At 39.0% G+C, this 15,374-nt stretch overlaps 1 protein-coding gene across 1 annotated transcript in view; it reads right to left on the bottom strand.

Annotated features, from left to right (window-relative positions):
• Positions 1-7,852, bottom strand: part of MBD5 (methyl-CpG binding domain protein 5) — a 149,434-nt gene extending 141,582 nt beyond the window's left edge. Inside the window, exon 1 of the mRNA XM_013969841.2 lies at positions 7,728-7,852. The gene's annotated coding sequence lies outside the window, so the exon portion shown is untranslated. The remainder of the gene's footprint in view (positions 1-7,727) is intronic.

Below are 15,374 nucleotides of genomic sequence, written 5' to 3'. Positions count from 1 at the left end.
TATTTAATTCATGAGAGATGAGCAATATAAGTATTTAGTATAATTAAATTCTCATGGAAACTATTTTAAAATCCTAAATTATGTAAAAATAATCTTAACTAATGCTGGATTTGGTTTAATACTGTAAATATCTTTTAGTGAAAGTCAGTGATTGCAGCAAGACAAACTATGTCAGATGCAAACTACAGGTTAGTTAAAAATACCTTTAAAGTCAGTGTGCATACTGAAATATTTAATGACAATGTCTGAATTTGCTTCAAAATAATATAGATGGTATAAACAAGATTAGCTATGAGTTCTTAATTACTTAAGCCATATTGAAGTACATGGGGGTTCATTATACCTTTCTGCCAAATACTCTATGTTTGAAACAATTCATAATACACACTTAAAAAGCCAACATAGAGGCAGACATCAAAACTAGAACCTACGAGGAAGACGACAGATTTAACCTCATAAAAATATTAACTTTATAGGGCAAAAAGAAAGTACATAGAACAAAACAAAAAAAACCAAAAACAAACAGCTTTACAACAAATGTTAAAGGCACTTCCCTAGGTGGGAATGAGACCAACAACTTAAAATAACCTTGTACACACACAGACTGCCATCTCAAAACCTCATAGGATGAGCAAACCAAAAAATTACTACAGATATACACACAGTAAACGCACCCTGAATGTAACACCAAAGCTAGTTAAATCACAAGAGAAGAGAACAAAGGAGGAACAGAAGGAAAAAGACCTATAAAAACAAATTGAAAACAAGAAAATGTCAGTATGAACATACACAGATCACATGGACCACAGCCTTGTCTAACTCAGTGAAACTATGAGCCATGCCATGTAGGGCCACCCAAAATGGACGGGTCATGGTGGAGAGTTATGACAAAATGTGGTCCACTGGAGAAAGGAATAGTAAACCATTTCAGTACTCTTGCCTTGAGAACCCCACCAACAGTATGAAAAGGCAAAAAGATATGACACTGAAAGATGAACTGCCCGGTGTTCAACACGTTACTGGAGAAGAGTGGAGAAATAACTCCAGAAAGAATGAACAGATGGAGCCAAAGCAAAAACGAAGCCGAGGTGTAGATGTGACTGGTGATGGACGTAAACTCCGATGTGATAAAGAACAATACTGCATAGGAACCTGGAATGTTAGTGCCTGAAGAACTATGGACAGAGGTTCCTGACACTGTATAGGAGGCAGTGATCAAGCTCATCCCTAAGAAAAAGAAATGCAAAAAGGCAAACTGGTTTGTCTGAGGACACCTTACAAATAGCTATGAACAGAAGAGAAGTGGAAGGCAAAGGAAAAAAGGAAAGATATACCCATTGGAATGCAGAATTCCAAAAAATAGCAAGGAGAAATAAGAAAGCCTTCTTAAGTGATCACTACAAAGAAATAGAGGAAAACAACAGAATGGGAAAGACTAGAGATCTCTTCAAGAAAATCAGAGATATCAAAGGAACATTTCAAGCAAAGATGGATTCAATAAGGGACAGAAACGGTATGGACCAAACAGAAGCAGAAGCTACTAAGAAAAGGTAGCAAGAATACATGGAAGAACTATACAAAAAAGATCTTAATGACCCAGATAATCATGATGGTGTGATCACTCACCTAGAGCCACATCCTGGAGTCAAGTGGGCCTTAGGAAGCATCAATATGAACAAAGCTAGTGGAATCCCAGCTGAGCTATTTCAAGTCCCAAAACATGATACTGTTAAAGTGCTGCAATCAATATGCCAGTAAATTTGGAAAACTCAACAGTGGCCACAGGACTGGAAAAGGTCAGTTTTCATTCCAATCCAAAAGAAAGGCAATGCCAAAGAAAGTTTAAGCTACTGCACAACTGCACTCATCTTACACACTAGCAATGTAATGCCCCAAATTCTCCAAACCAGGCACTAACAGTACATGAACCAAGAACTTCCAGATGTTCAAGCTGGATTAGAAAAGGCAGAGGAACTAGAGATAAATTGCCAACATCAGCCAGATCATCGAAAAAGCAAGAGAGTTTCAGAAAAACATCTATTTCTGCTTTATTGACTATGCCAAAGCCTTTGACTGTGTGGATCACAACAAACTTTGAACAATTTTTAAAGAAATGGGAATACCAGACCACCTTACCTGCCTCCTATGAAACTTGTATGCAGGTCAGAAAGCAAGTTAGAACTGGACATGGAACAGCAGACTGGTTCCAAAATGGGAAAGGAGTATGTTAAGGCTGTATATTGTCACCCTGCTTATTGAACTTCTATGCAGAGTACATCATAAAGAAATGCTGGGTTGGATAAAGCACAAGCTGGAATCAAGATTGCTCGGGGAAGTATCAGTAATTTCAGATACACAGATGACACCATCCTTACAGCAGAAAGTGAAGAGGAACTGAGGAGCCTCTTGATAAAAGTAAAAGAGGAGAGTGGAAAAGCTAGCTTAAAACTCAACATTCAAAAAACTAAGATCATGGCATCTGGCCCCATCACTTCATGGCAAATAGATGGGGAAACAATGGAAACAGTGACAGCTTTTATTTCCTTGGGCTCCAAAATCACTGCAGATGGTGACTGCAGCCATGAAATTAAAAGATGCTTGCTCCTTGAAAGAAAAGCTATCACCAACCTAGACACCATATTAAAAAGCAGTGATATTACTTTGCCAACAAAGGTCCATCTAGTCAAAGCTATAGTTTTTCTAGTAGTCATGTATGGATGTGAGAGTTGGACCATAAAGAAGGCTGAGTGCCAAAGAACTGATGCTTTTGAACTGTGGTGTTGGAGAACACTCTTGAGAGTCCCTTGGACTGCAAGGAGATTAAATCAGTCAATCCTAAGGGAAATCAGTCCTGAATATTCATTTGAAGAAAGCATGGTGAAGCTGATGCTCCAATACTTTGGGCACTTGATGGAAAGAATTGACTCACTGGAAAAAAGCCTGATGCTGGAAAAGACTGAAGGCAGGAGGACAAGGGGACAACAGAGGATGAGATGGCTGGATGGCATCACTGAGTTGATGGACATGAGTTTGAGCAGGCTCCGTGAGTTGGTGATGGACAGGGAAGCCTGGTGTGCTGCAGTCCATGGGATTGCAAAGAGTCGGACACAACTAAGGGACTGAACTGAACTCAACTATCGGTAATTACCTAAACATAAACGGGTTAAATGCTTTAATCAAAAGACATACTTGTTGAATGGATACAAAAACAAGATCTGTACATATGCTATCTATAAACGACCCACTTCAGATCTAGGGACACATACAGACCAAAAATGAGGGGATAGAAAAAGGTATTTCATGTAAACAGACACCAAAAGAAAGGTGGAGTAGCAGCATTTTTATCAGACAAAATAGACTTTAAAATAAAGACTGTGTAAGAGACAAGGAAGGACACTACATAATGATGAAAGGATCAATCCAAGAAGAAGATATAACAATTGTAAATATATATGCACCCAACGTAGAAGGACCTCAATATACAAGCCAAATGCTAACAGCTATAAATGGGGAAATCAACAGTAACACAGTAACACTGGGGGACTTTAACATCTCTCTCATACCAATGGATCATCCAGATAGAAAACAAAGAACACAAGCTTTAAATCCTGCATTGGATAAGATGGATCTAATTGATATTTATAGGATATTTCATCCCCAAACAGTAGATTTCACTTTTTTTTAAAGTGCACATGGAACATTCTTCAGGATAGATCATTCCTTGGGCCACAAATCAAGCCTTGGTAAACTTAAGAAAACTGAAATTATATCAAGCATTTTTTCCAACCACAATGCTACAACATTAGACACTACCTACAGAAGAAAAAAGAAAAACTGTAAAAACCACAAACATGGAGCTTAAGCAATACTATTCTGAATGACCAAGAAGTCAGTGAAGAAATCAAAGAGGAAATAAAAAAATATCTAGAAAGAAATGACAATGAAAACACGACAACTCAAAACCTATGGGATGCAGCAAAAGAGTGGTAAGAGGGAAGTTTACAGCAATATAAGCCTACCTCAAGAGACAAGAAAGACACTGAATAAACAACCTAACCTTACACCTAGAACAGCTAGAAGAAGAAGAAAAAAACACCCCAAAGTTAGTAGAAGGACAGAAATAAGAAAGATCAGAGAAGAAATAAACAAAATAGAAACAAAGAAAACAATAGCAAAGAGCAATGAAACTAAAAGTAGTGCTTTGAGAAGGTAAACGAAGTTGATAAACCTTATGCCAGAATTATCAAGAAAACAAGGGAGAGGACTCACATCAGTAAAATTAGAAATGAAAAAGAAGTTACAACTGACACCACAGAAATACAAAGGATCATAAGAGACTATTACCAGGAACTATATGCCAATAAAATTGACAACTTACAAGAAATAGACCTACACAAATCAATCAATGTGATATATTCTATTAACAAATTGAAGAATAGAAACCATATGATCATCTCAAGAGATGCAGAAAAAGCTTTCAGCAAAATTCAACCCCTATTTATGACAAAAACTCCAGAAAGGGGCATAGAGGGAACCTACCTCAACATAATAAATAAATAATAAACTACCTCAACATAATAAAAACCACACACACACAGACACATATATATAACAAATCCACAACAAACATAGTTGTCAACAGTGAAAATCTGAAAGCATTTTCTCTAAGATCAGGAACAAGACAAGAATGCCTACTCTCACTACTTTTATTCAGCATAGTTTTGAAAGTCCTAGCCATGGCAAGCAAAGAAGAAAAATAAATACAAGGAACTCAAACTGGAAAAGAAGTACAACTGTCACTGTTTACATATTACGTGATACTATACATAGAAGATCCTAAAGATGCTACCAGGAAACTACTGGAGCTAATCAATGAATCTGGTATAGTTTCAGGACACAAAATTAATACACAGAAATCCCTTGCATTCCTGTACACTAACAAAGCAAGAGAGAAAGAGAAATTAAGGAAACAATCCCATTTACAATCACATCAAAAAGAATAAAATACCTAGAAAGGAACCTACTTAAGATTTGTACTCTGAAAATTGTAATCCATTGAGGAAACAAATCAAAGATGACACAAATGGGAGAGACATGCCATGTTCTTGGATTGAAGAATCAATATAATCTAAATGACTATACTACCCAAGGCAATCTACACATTCAATGGGACCCTTGTCACCAATGGCATTTTTCACAGAACTAGAACAAAAAATTTTACTATTTTGCATGAAAACACAAAAACACCCCAAATAGACAAAGCAATCCTGAGAAAGAAAAACAAAGCTGGAGGCATGAAGTTCTCTGACTTTGGACTATACCACAAAGCTACAGTAATCAAGACAGTATAGTACTGGCACAAAAACAGAAGTATAGATCAATGAAACAGGACAGAAAGCCCAGAGATAAACATACCCACCTATGGTCAAATAATCTATGACAAAGGTGGTGAGGACATATAGTAGAGAAAAGACAGTTTCTTCAAGAAGTGGTGCTGGAAAAACTGGATAGCTAACATGAAATGACAATACTCCCTAATACCATACACAAAAGTAAACTCAAAATGGATTAAAGACCTAATTGTAAGGCTGGATGTTATTAAAAAAAAACTCTCAGAGGAAAATATAGGCAGAACACTCTGACATAAATTGTAGCAATATCTTTTCTGTCTCAACTCCTAAAATAATGAAAATGAAACCAAAAATAAAACAAATGAGATCTAATTAAACTTAAAACCTTTTGCACAGCAAAGGAAAACATAAAAAAGAAAAACCCCAAAAGACAAACCAACAACAAATTAATCTCCAAAACATACAAAGAGCTCATGCAGTGCAATTAAAAACAAACAAACAAAAAACCCTCAATCCAAAAATGGGCAGAAGACCTAAACAGATGTTTCTCCAAAGAAGAAATACAGATGGCCAAAAAGAACATGAAAAGATGCTCAATATCACCAATTAACAGAGAACTACAAATCAAAACACTATGAGGTATATGACCTCACATTGGTCAGAATGGTCATCATCAAAAATCCTACAAACAAGGCGTGCTGCAAAGGATCTGGAGAAAAGAGAACCCTTCTTTCCTGTTGGTGGGAATGTAAATTGGTACAGCCACTATGGACAACGTATAGAGGTCCTTAAGAAACTAAAAGTAGAGCTACCATGTTGTTGCTTTTTAGCTTCTCAATCACAAACAAGTGACACATTACCCATTACCATATGATCCAGCAATTCCACTCCTGGGCATATATCTGGAGAAAACAATAATCCAAAAGATACATGCACCCCAATGTTCACTGCAGCACCACTTACAATAGCCAGCACATGGAAGCAACCTAAATGCCCATCAACAGATGAATGGATAAAGGAGACATGGTACATATATACAATGGAATATTAGCCATAAAAAAGCACAAAATAATGCCATCTGCAGAAAGATGGATGGGCTCAGAGATTGTCATACTGAGTAAAATAAGTCAGATAGAAAAGGACAAATATCATATAACATCATTTATATGTGGAGTCTAAAAGAAATGATACAAATTAACGTATTTACAAAACAGAGTTACAGATGTAGAAAATAAATTTAAAGGGGAAAGAAAGGGGATGAAGGATACCTTGGGAGACTTGGACTGACATATATACATTATTATATATAAAATAGATAATCGACAAGGACCTACTGTATAGTTCAAGAAATTCTACTAAATATTCTGTAATAACCTATATGGGAGAAGAATCTGAAAAAGAATGGATATAGGTATATGCATAACTGAATCACTCTGCTGGACATGACACTTGGAACTAACACAACAACGTAAATCAACTATATAAAATTAAATTAAAAAATTAAAATAGAAGCATTCTAGGACTTCACTGGTGGTACCAAGGAGAAGACGCCACTTGCCAATGAGGGGACATTGGTCTGATCCCTGGTCTGAGAAAATCCCACATGCTGCAGAGCAACAAGCTCATATGCCACAACTACTGAGCCACGGGCCACAACTACTGAAGCCCACACACTCCCAGGCCCACAAGCAATAACTACTGATCATGCACGGCTCAGTAACTGAAGTCCGCACACCCTAGAGCTCACAAACCGTCAACTACTGAGTTCATGTGTTGCAAATACAGAAGCCTGCACCTAGAGCCTGTGTTCTGCAACAAGATAAGCCCCTGCAATGAGAAGGCCATGCACCACAACAAAGAGTAGTCCTTGCTTGCCACGACTAAAGAAAGCCTGAGCACAGGATGAAGACCTAGTGCAACTAAAAATAAATAAATGAATAAATAAATAAGTTATTAAAAAACAGAAGCATTCCAGCCAAAGAGCATTTATATCCTATTATTTCTACTCATAATATGTATGTATATATGCATATAGTAAAATATGTGTATATAATAGTATATTATATATAAAATACATATAATAATATATATAAATCAATAAACTCGGGAAGGCAAAAAAGAAAATACAAAGAGCACTATCTCAAGATGGTAGGATTACTATACATTTTCTGTTTTTCTTTTATTTTTTACAATGAACAGGTATTAATTTTATAATAGAAATATATTTTAGAAGTGTTTTTATGACTTAACTATTTGGAGATGTGTGGCATTTAAGTCTATAGATGTCAGATGCTTTTCAGATTTAATAAAAATAAAGTTCATAGACAAGAAAACTGTAATTACGTGAAGAATTCATGGAGAGAAAACAATTCCTACCTTGTGGAGAGAAACTGATAAAAACATAACATGTGCTGTGAGACCCAGCAGCGTAATGGAGGCAGTAAATCTCTAGATGCTCTATGCCTTTATGAGTCCCTATAAAGGAGTACCTCTTCTCTCTGTAACAGAAATAACATAGACACACACATTTATTTAAAGGAGAGGCTGAAAGAAAATCACCCTTAAGTACACACTGCAGCTACATAGGCTGCCTGTTTGCAAGTGGGATCTCAAAGAGAAACAGTTGGATATATCATTTATTGGTTGTATGCCCTTGGGAAAGCTATTTATCCTCCCCATGCCTCAGTTTCCAGATTTGTAAAAGGGGATAATAATAGTATCAAAGTAGAAAGGTTATTATTAAAGATTAATATTCTTAAATACAACACTGTCAGGTACAATAATAATAGTAAATACCACTTGTGTGCTAGGTGTGTGCTTAGTCACTCAGTCGTGTTTGACTCTTTGCAACCCCAGAGGCTATAGCCCGCCAAACTTCTCTGTCCATGGGGATTCTCCAGGCAAGAATACTGGAGGGATTGCCATGCCCTCCTCCAGGGGATCTTCCCAACCCAGGAATTGAACCCTGGTCTCCCACATTGCAGGAAGATTCTTTACCAGCTGAGCTATCAGGGAAGTCTATATGTCATTTTTGTGGTTTTAAAGATAAATAAATGGGTGGGATTGATTCACAAAACATATTACTGTCAGTGATATTTTACTTCTGTCAGCATCTCCAGTAATTCTCATTTCAGAGTTATGAGTGGATATTATTACCACCTGGCCCTCAGATTTGCAAATTAGAAACTTGATTTTATCAGAGCTACCCAAACTTACAAACAAACTCAAAGGAACAGATAAATTTAAAGAGGGAAATTTTCTGATTTTTCAAAATGATAGCCAATGGACTAGATAAAATATGATTTACTGATAGTTGATCTAGTTAAGCACAGACCACTTAGAAATTATCTGGTTAGTATAAAATTAAAGAAAATAGAATTGAAAACTCAAATTGGACCTTCTATCAAATCACAGCAGTGTGCCTTTCTACTTTGTTACCAATTTCTTCTTCCATTTGATATGAAACCTTGAGAAGGCACAGCATTACCAATGGAGCATTCTTGTCAAGAATGTTTAATTTGAAACTAATAATTTAAAAAAATATATCAGAAAAATTTTAAGGGACATTCTGCAATTTGTCTAGACTTTTAAAAAAGATATCTACAACATGACATAAAACGGCTGGTAATTTTTATTATTTTTTTTAAAATTAAAGGATGTTAAAGAGGAGGCTTTCTGGGACTGCAGCTGCCAGTGTTCCCATCTCTACTGCAAGCCACTGCCAACCCATGCCTCTGTGGGAGACGCTCTAACATCAGCATTTTCCCAGTCAGAAATGAAACCGGTGAACCCTGCATTGGAAGTGCAGAGCCTTAATCACTGGACCTCCAGGGAAATCTCATTAAAAAAATTTTTTTCTTATATGGCCTTTGTACAAAAGTTTTGAAAATCCGTCTCTGAAATTGTTTTCAGAGACGTTTTCGAACTACATGAGGCGGCAGTTTCATTAATACATGATATCATACTGATGGAGGCACCTAAGACAATGATGACCCCCTTCCAAAGGTCCCATGCAGGCACTGCTGCACTCAAGTCTTCCAACCTTGCAGCAGGCCACCACTGACTCATGTCTCCGCCGGAGACTCCTGGACACACATGGGCAAGTCTGGGTCAGTTTCTTGTTGGGATCCCAGAGACTGAGACAGAACTGTGTTTGTCTCCTGTGGAGGTACGGATCAGCAGCGGACTGCTGCAGGGGCAGGGGCTCTGGGTGCAGTAGACCTGGGTATGGCATAAGCCCTCTTGGAGGAGGTCACCATTAACCTCACCATAGAGCCGCAAGAATTTACACAGGACTGGAAACAGACTCTAGGAGGGCATAAAAAAAAAAAAACAAAACAAAAACCTTGTGCACACCAGGACCCAGGAGAAAGGGGCAGTGACCCCACAAGAGACTGACTCAGACTTGCCTGTGAGAGTTCAGGAGTCTCCGGTGGAGGCATGGGTCGGTGGTGGCTGGCTGCAGGGCTGGGGGCATTGTGTGCAGCAGTGCCTGCCTGGGACCTTTGGAAGGAGGTCACCATAATGTTCATTACCTCCTTCATTACCTCATATATTGGCCTCAGGTCAAATAACAGGGAGGGAACACAGTCCCATTCATCAAAAGAAAATTGGATTAAAGATTTACTGAGCATGGCCCAATATGCCAGCAAATGTGGAAAACTCAGGAGTGGCCACAGGACTGGAAAAGGTCAGTTTTGACTGCATCCCAAAGAAAGGCAATGCCAAAGAATGCTCAAACTACCGCACAATTGCACTCATCTCACACGCTAGTAAAGTAATGCTCAAAATTCTACAAGCCCAGGCTTCAGCAATACGTGAACCATGAACTTCCTGATATTCAAGCTGGTTTTAGAAAAGGCAGAGGAACCAGAGATCAAATTGCCAACATCTGCTGGATCATCAAAAAAACAAGAGAAATCCAGAAAAACATCTATTTCTGCCTTATTGACTTTGTCAAAGACTTTGACTGTGTGAATCACAATAAACTGTGGAAAATTCTGAAAGAGATGGGGATACCAGACCACCTGCCCTTCCTCTTGAGAAAACTATATGCAGGTCAGGAAGCAACAGTTAGAACTGGACATGGAACAATAGACTGGTTCCAAATAGGAAAAGGAGTACGTCACTGTATATTGTCACCCTGCTTATTTAGTTATATGCAGAGTGCATCATGAGAAATGCTGAGCTGGAAGAAGCACAAGCTGGAATCAAGATTGCTGGGAGAAATATCAATAACCTCAGATATGCAGATGACACCACCCTTGTGGCAGAAAGTGAAGAGGAACTAAAAAGCCTCTTGATGAAAGTGAAAGAGGAGAGTGAAAACATTGACTTAAAGCTCAACATTCAGAAAACTAAGATCATGGCATCCGGTCTCATCACTTCATGGGAAAGAGATGGGGAAACAGTGGAAACAGTGTCAGACTTTATTTTGGGGGGCTCCAAAATCACTGCAGATGGTGATTGCAGCCAGGAAATTAAGACACTTACTCCTTGGAAAAAAGTTATGACCAACCTAGATAGCATATTCAAAAGCAGAGATATTATTTTGTCAACAAAGGTCTGTCTAGTCAAGGCTATGGTTTTTCCAATGGTCATGTATGGATGTGAGAGTTGGAATGTGAAGAAAGCTGACTGCCGAAGAACTGATGCTTTTGAACTGTGGTGCTGGAGAAGACTCGAGAGTCCCTTGGACTGCAAGATACAACCAGTCCATTCTGAAGGAGATCAGCCCTGGGTGTTTATAGAAGGACTGATGCTAAAGCTGAAACTCCAGTACTTTGGCCCTCTCATGCGAAGAGTTGACTCACTGGAAAAGACCCTGATTTTGGAAGGGATTAGGGCCAGGAGGGGAGAAGGCAATGGCACCCCACTCCAGTACTCTTGCCTGGAAAATCCCATGGACAGAGGAGCCTGGAAGGCTGCAGTCCATGGGGTTGCTAGGAGTCGGACACGACTGAGCGACCTCACTTTCACTTTTCACTTTCATGCATTGGAAAAGGAAATGGCAACCTACCCCACTGTTCTTGCCTGGAGAATTTCAGGGATGGGGGAGCCTGGTGGGCTTCCATCTACGGGGTTGCACAGAGTCAGACACGACTGAAGTGACTTAGCAGCAGCAGGGGCAGGAGGAGAAGGGGACGACAGAGGATGAGATGGCTGGATGGCATCACCGACTAGATGGACATGAGTTTGAGTGAACTCCGGGAGTTGGTGATGGACAGGGAGGCCTGGCGTGCTGCGATTCATGGGGTCGCAAAGAGTCGGACACGACTGAGTGACTAAACTGAACTGAACTGAACTGAATTGAGCATGGTCTCAACCATCAGAACAAGATTCAGTTTTCCCCTCAGTCAGTCTCTCCTATCAGGAAGCTTCCATAAGCCTCTTATCCTTCTCCATCAGAGGGCAGATGGAATGAAAACCACAATCACAGAAAACTAACCAATCTGATCAAATGGACCACAGCCTTGTCTAACTCGAAGAAACTATAAACCATGCTGTGTAGGGCCACCCAGGATGGACAGGTCATGGTGGACAGTTCTGACGAAACATGGTCCACTGGAGAAGGGAATGGTAAACCACTTCAATTTCTTGCCTTAGAATCCCATGAAAAGCATGACAAGGCAAAAAGACAGGACACTGAAATCTGAACTTCCCAGGTCAGTAGATACCCAATATGCTACTGGAGATGAGTGGAGAAATAACTCCAGAGAGAATGAAGAGATGGAGCCAAAGCAAAAACAACACCCAGCTGTGGATGTGACTGGTGATGGAAGTAAAGTCTGATGCGGTAAACAGCAATATTGCATAGGAACCTGGAATGCTAGTGCCTGAAGAACTACAAACAGAGGTTCGTGACATTGTACAGAAGGCAGTAATCAAGAGCATCCACAAGAAAAAGAAATGGAAAAAGGCAAAATGGTGTCTGAGGAGAACTTATAAATAGCTGAGAAAAGACAAGACGTGAAAGGCAAAGGAGAAAAGGAAAGATATACCCTTCTGAATGCAGAGTTCCAAAGAACAGCAAGGAGAGATAAGAAAGCCTTCCTCAGTGATCAATGCAAAGAAATAGAGGAAACAATAGAATGGGAAAGACTGGAAATTTCTTCAAGAAAATTAGAGACACCAAAGGAATATTTCATGCAAGGATGGGCTGAATCAAGGACAGAAATGGTCCTTTAATAACAGAATGGTCTTTATTAACAAAAGCAGAAAGATATTAAGAAGAGGTGGCAAAAATATACAGAAGAACTATACAAAAAAGATCTTCATGACCCAGATAACCATGATGGTGTGATCACTCACTTAAAGCCAGACATCCTGGAATGCAAAGTCAAGTGGGCCTTACGAAGTATCACTATGAACAAAGCTAGTGGAGGTGATGGAATTCCAGCTGAGCTATTTCAGATCCTTAAAGATGATGCTGTGAAAGTGCTGTACTCAATATGCCAGCAAATCTGGAAAACTCAGCAGTGGCCACAGGATTGGAAAAGGTCAGTTTTCATTCCAATCCGTAAGAAAGGCAATACCAAAGAATGCTCAAACTTCTGCACAACTGGACTCATCTCACACGCTAGCAAAATAATGCTCAAAATTCTCCAAGACAGGATTCAACAGTACGTGAACCATGAACTTCCAGATATTCAAGCTGGATTTAGAAAAGGCAGAGGAACCAGAGATCAAATTGCCAACAATCTGGTGGATTATCGAAAAAGCAAGAGAGTTCCAGAAAAACATCTACTTCTGCTCTACTGACTATGCCAAATATTTCACTGTGTGGATCACAACAAACTCTGGAAAATTCAACAGATGGGAACACCAGACCACATGACCTGCCTCTGGAGAAATCTGTACACAGGTCAAGAAGCAACAGTTAGAACTGGACATGAAACAACAGACTGGTTCCAAGTCGGGAAAGGAGTATGTCAAGGCTGTGTATTGTTACCCTGTTTATTTAACTTATGTGCAGAGAATATCATGCGAAATGCCGGGCTGGATGAAGCACAAGCTGGAATCAAGACTGCCGGGAGAAACATCAATAACCTCAGATATGTAGATGACACCACCCTTATATCAGAAAGCGAAGAATTAACGAGCCTCTTGATGAAAGTCAAAGAGGAGAGTGGAAAGTCTGGCTTAAAACTCAACATTTAGAAAGCTAAGATATGGCATTCGGTCCCATCACTTCATGGCAAATACACGGGGAAACAATGGAAACAGTTAGAGACTTTAATTCTTTGGGCTCCAAAATCACTGCAGATGGTGACTGCAGCCATGACATTAAAAGACGCTTGCTCCTTGGAAGAAAAGTTATGACCAACCTAGACAGCATATTAAAAAGCAGAAACATTACTTTACCAACAAAAGTCCATCTAGTCAAAGTTATGGTTTTTCCAGTAGTTATGTATGGATGTGTGAGTTGGACTTAAAGAAAGCAGAGCCCCGAAGAATTGATACTTCTGAACTGTGGTGTTGGGGATGACTGTTGAGAGTCTCTTGGACTGCAAGGAGATTCAACCAGTCCATCCTAAAGGAAATCAGTCCTAAATATTCACTGGAACGCCTGATACTAAAGCTGAAACTCCAATACTTTGGCCACCTGATGTGAAGAGCTGACTCATTTGAAGAGACTCTGAGGCTGGGAAAGATTGAGGGCAGGAGGAGAAGGGGACGAGAGAGGATGAAATGGTTGGATGGCATCACCGACTCGATGGACATGAGTTTGAGTTAAGCTGTTGGAGTTGCTGATGGTCAGGGAAGCCTGGCATGCTGCCGTCCATGAGTCATAAAATCAGACATGAATGAGTGACTGAACTGAACTGAATGTTTAAAAAATTCATTCTCACAATCTGAAATTTGATATGTCTGCATATTCAGCTGCTATTTTATTCTTAGGTTAAGATTTAATTATAAGGGAAGACGAAAAACAACATTTAAAAATCTGTATCATTATTTGATTCTTTCCTGGAAGCCCTTTGAACCTGTTGACTTACTCCCTGGGTTCTGCCTGTTCACAAAATATATATGTAATTGTTTTTGTTCATAAAAATGTTTTGCATACACATACTGGTTTCATCTGAATTCTTAAACCAACTAAATGTCATCATCTCAAACTAAGCTTAGTGAGTCAAAAGTTATGTATACCTTTTGGGGTCAAAAACAAGCGGTCTTGTGCGGCGTAAAGTTAATTGCAGAGGCAGTTACAAAAGAGAAATTCCAAAAATATTTTGAACAATTCTAGCATTTCTGGCCTCCAAAGATCACCATTTGAGGGACAAAACTGACTTAAACTATATTTATTAAAGTACCAGATTTTTCATAGTCCCAATTCGTAACTTTATTAAAAAGAGTTGTTGGTTTTGCTAGACTGGAATTTAAATATTTTACTGTTTCCTAATTATTGAATGCTATTTTTAATTGGTATTAAACTTTTACAAGTGACCCTGATATTATTACTTGTCTCTAATTAAATAATAGTATACTTATAACATCATTCTCATTCTCTAAAAAAATGCCTTTACAACTCAGTTTTATTTTTTGTTTTTGCATTTTGTATTTGGTATTTTCCATCATGAAAAACTGTATACATTCATGCTCATAACTGTTTCATTATTATATTCGTTGTTATCTTTCAGTTCAGTTCAGTTGCTCAGTCGTGTCCGACTCTTTGCGACCCCATGAATCGCAGCACGCCAGGCCTCCCTGTCCATCACCAACTCCCGGAGTTCACTCAGACTCTCATCCATTGAATCAGTGATGCCATCCAGCAATCTCATCCTCTGTCATCCCCTTCTCCTCCTGCCCCTAATCCCTCCCAGCATCAGGGTCTTTTCCAATGAGTCAACTCTTCACATGAGGTGGCAAAAGTACTGGAGTTTCAGCTTTAGCATCAGTTCTTCCAATGAATACCCAGGACTAATCTCCTTTAGAATGGACTAGTTGGATCTCCTTGTAGTCCAAGGGACTCTCAGGAGTGTTCTCCAGCACCACAGTTCAAAAGCATCGATTCTTCGGCGC

The sequence above is a fragment of the Capra hircus genome, chromosome 2 (assembly GCF_001704415.2).
Source record: "Capra hircus breed San Clemente chromosome 2, ASM170441v1, whole genome shotgun sequence".
NCBI classification, from domain to species: domain Eukaryota; kingdom Metazoa; phylum Chordata; class Mammalia; order Artiodactyla; family Bovidae; genus Capra; species Capra hircus.
This window is presented reverse-complemented; position numbering and strand designations above follow the sequence as displayed.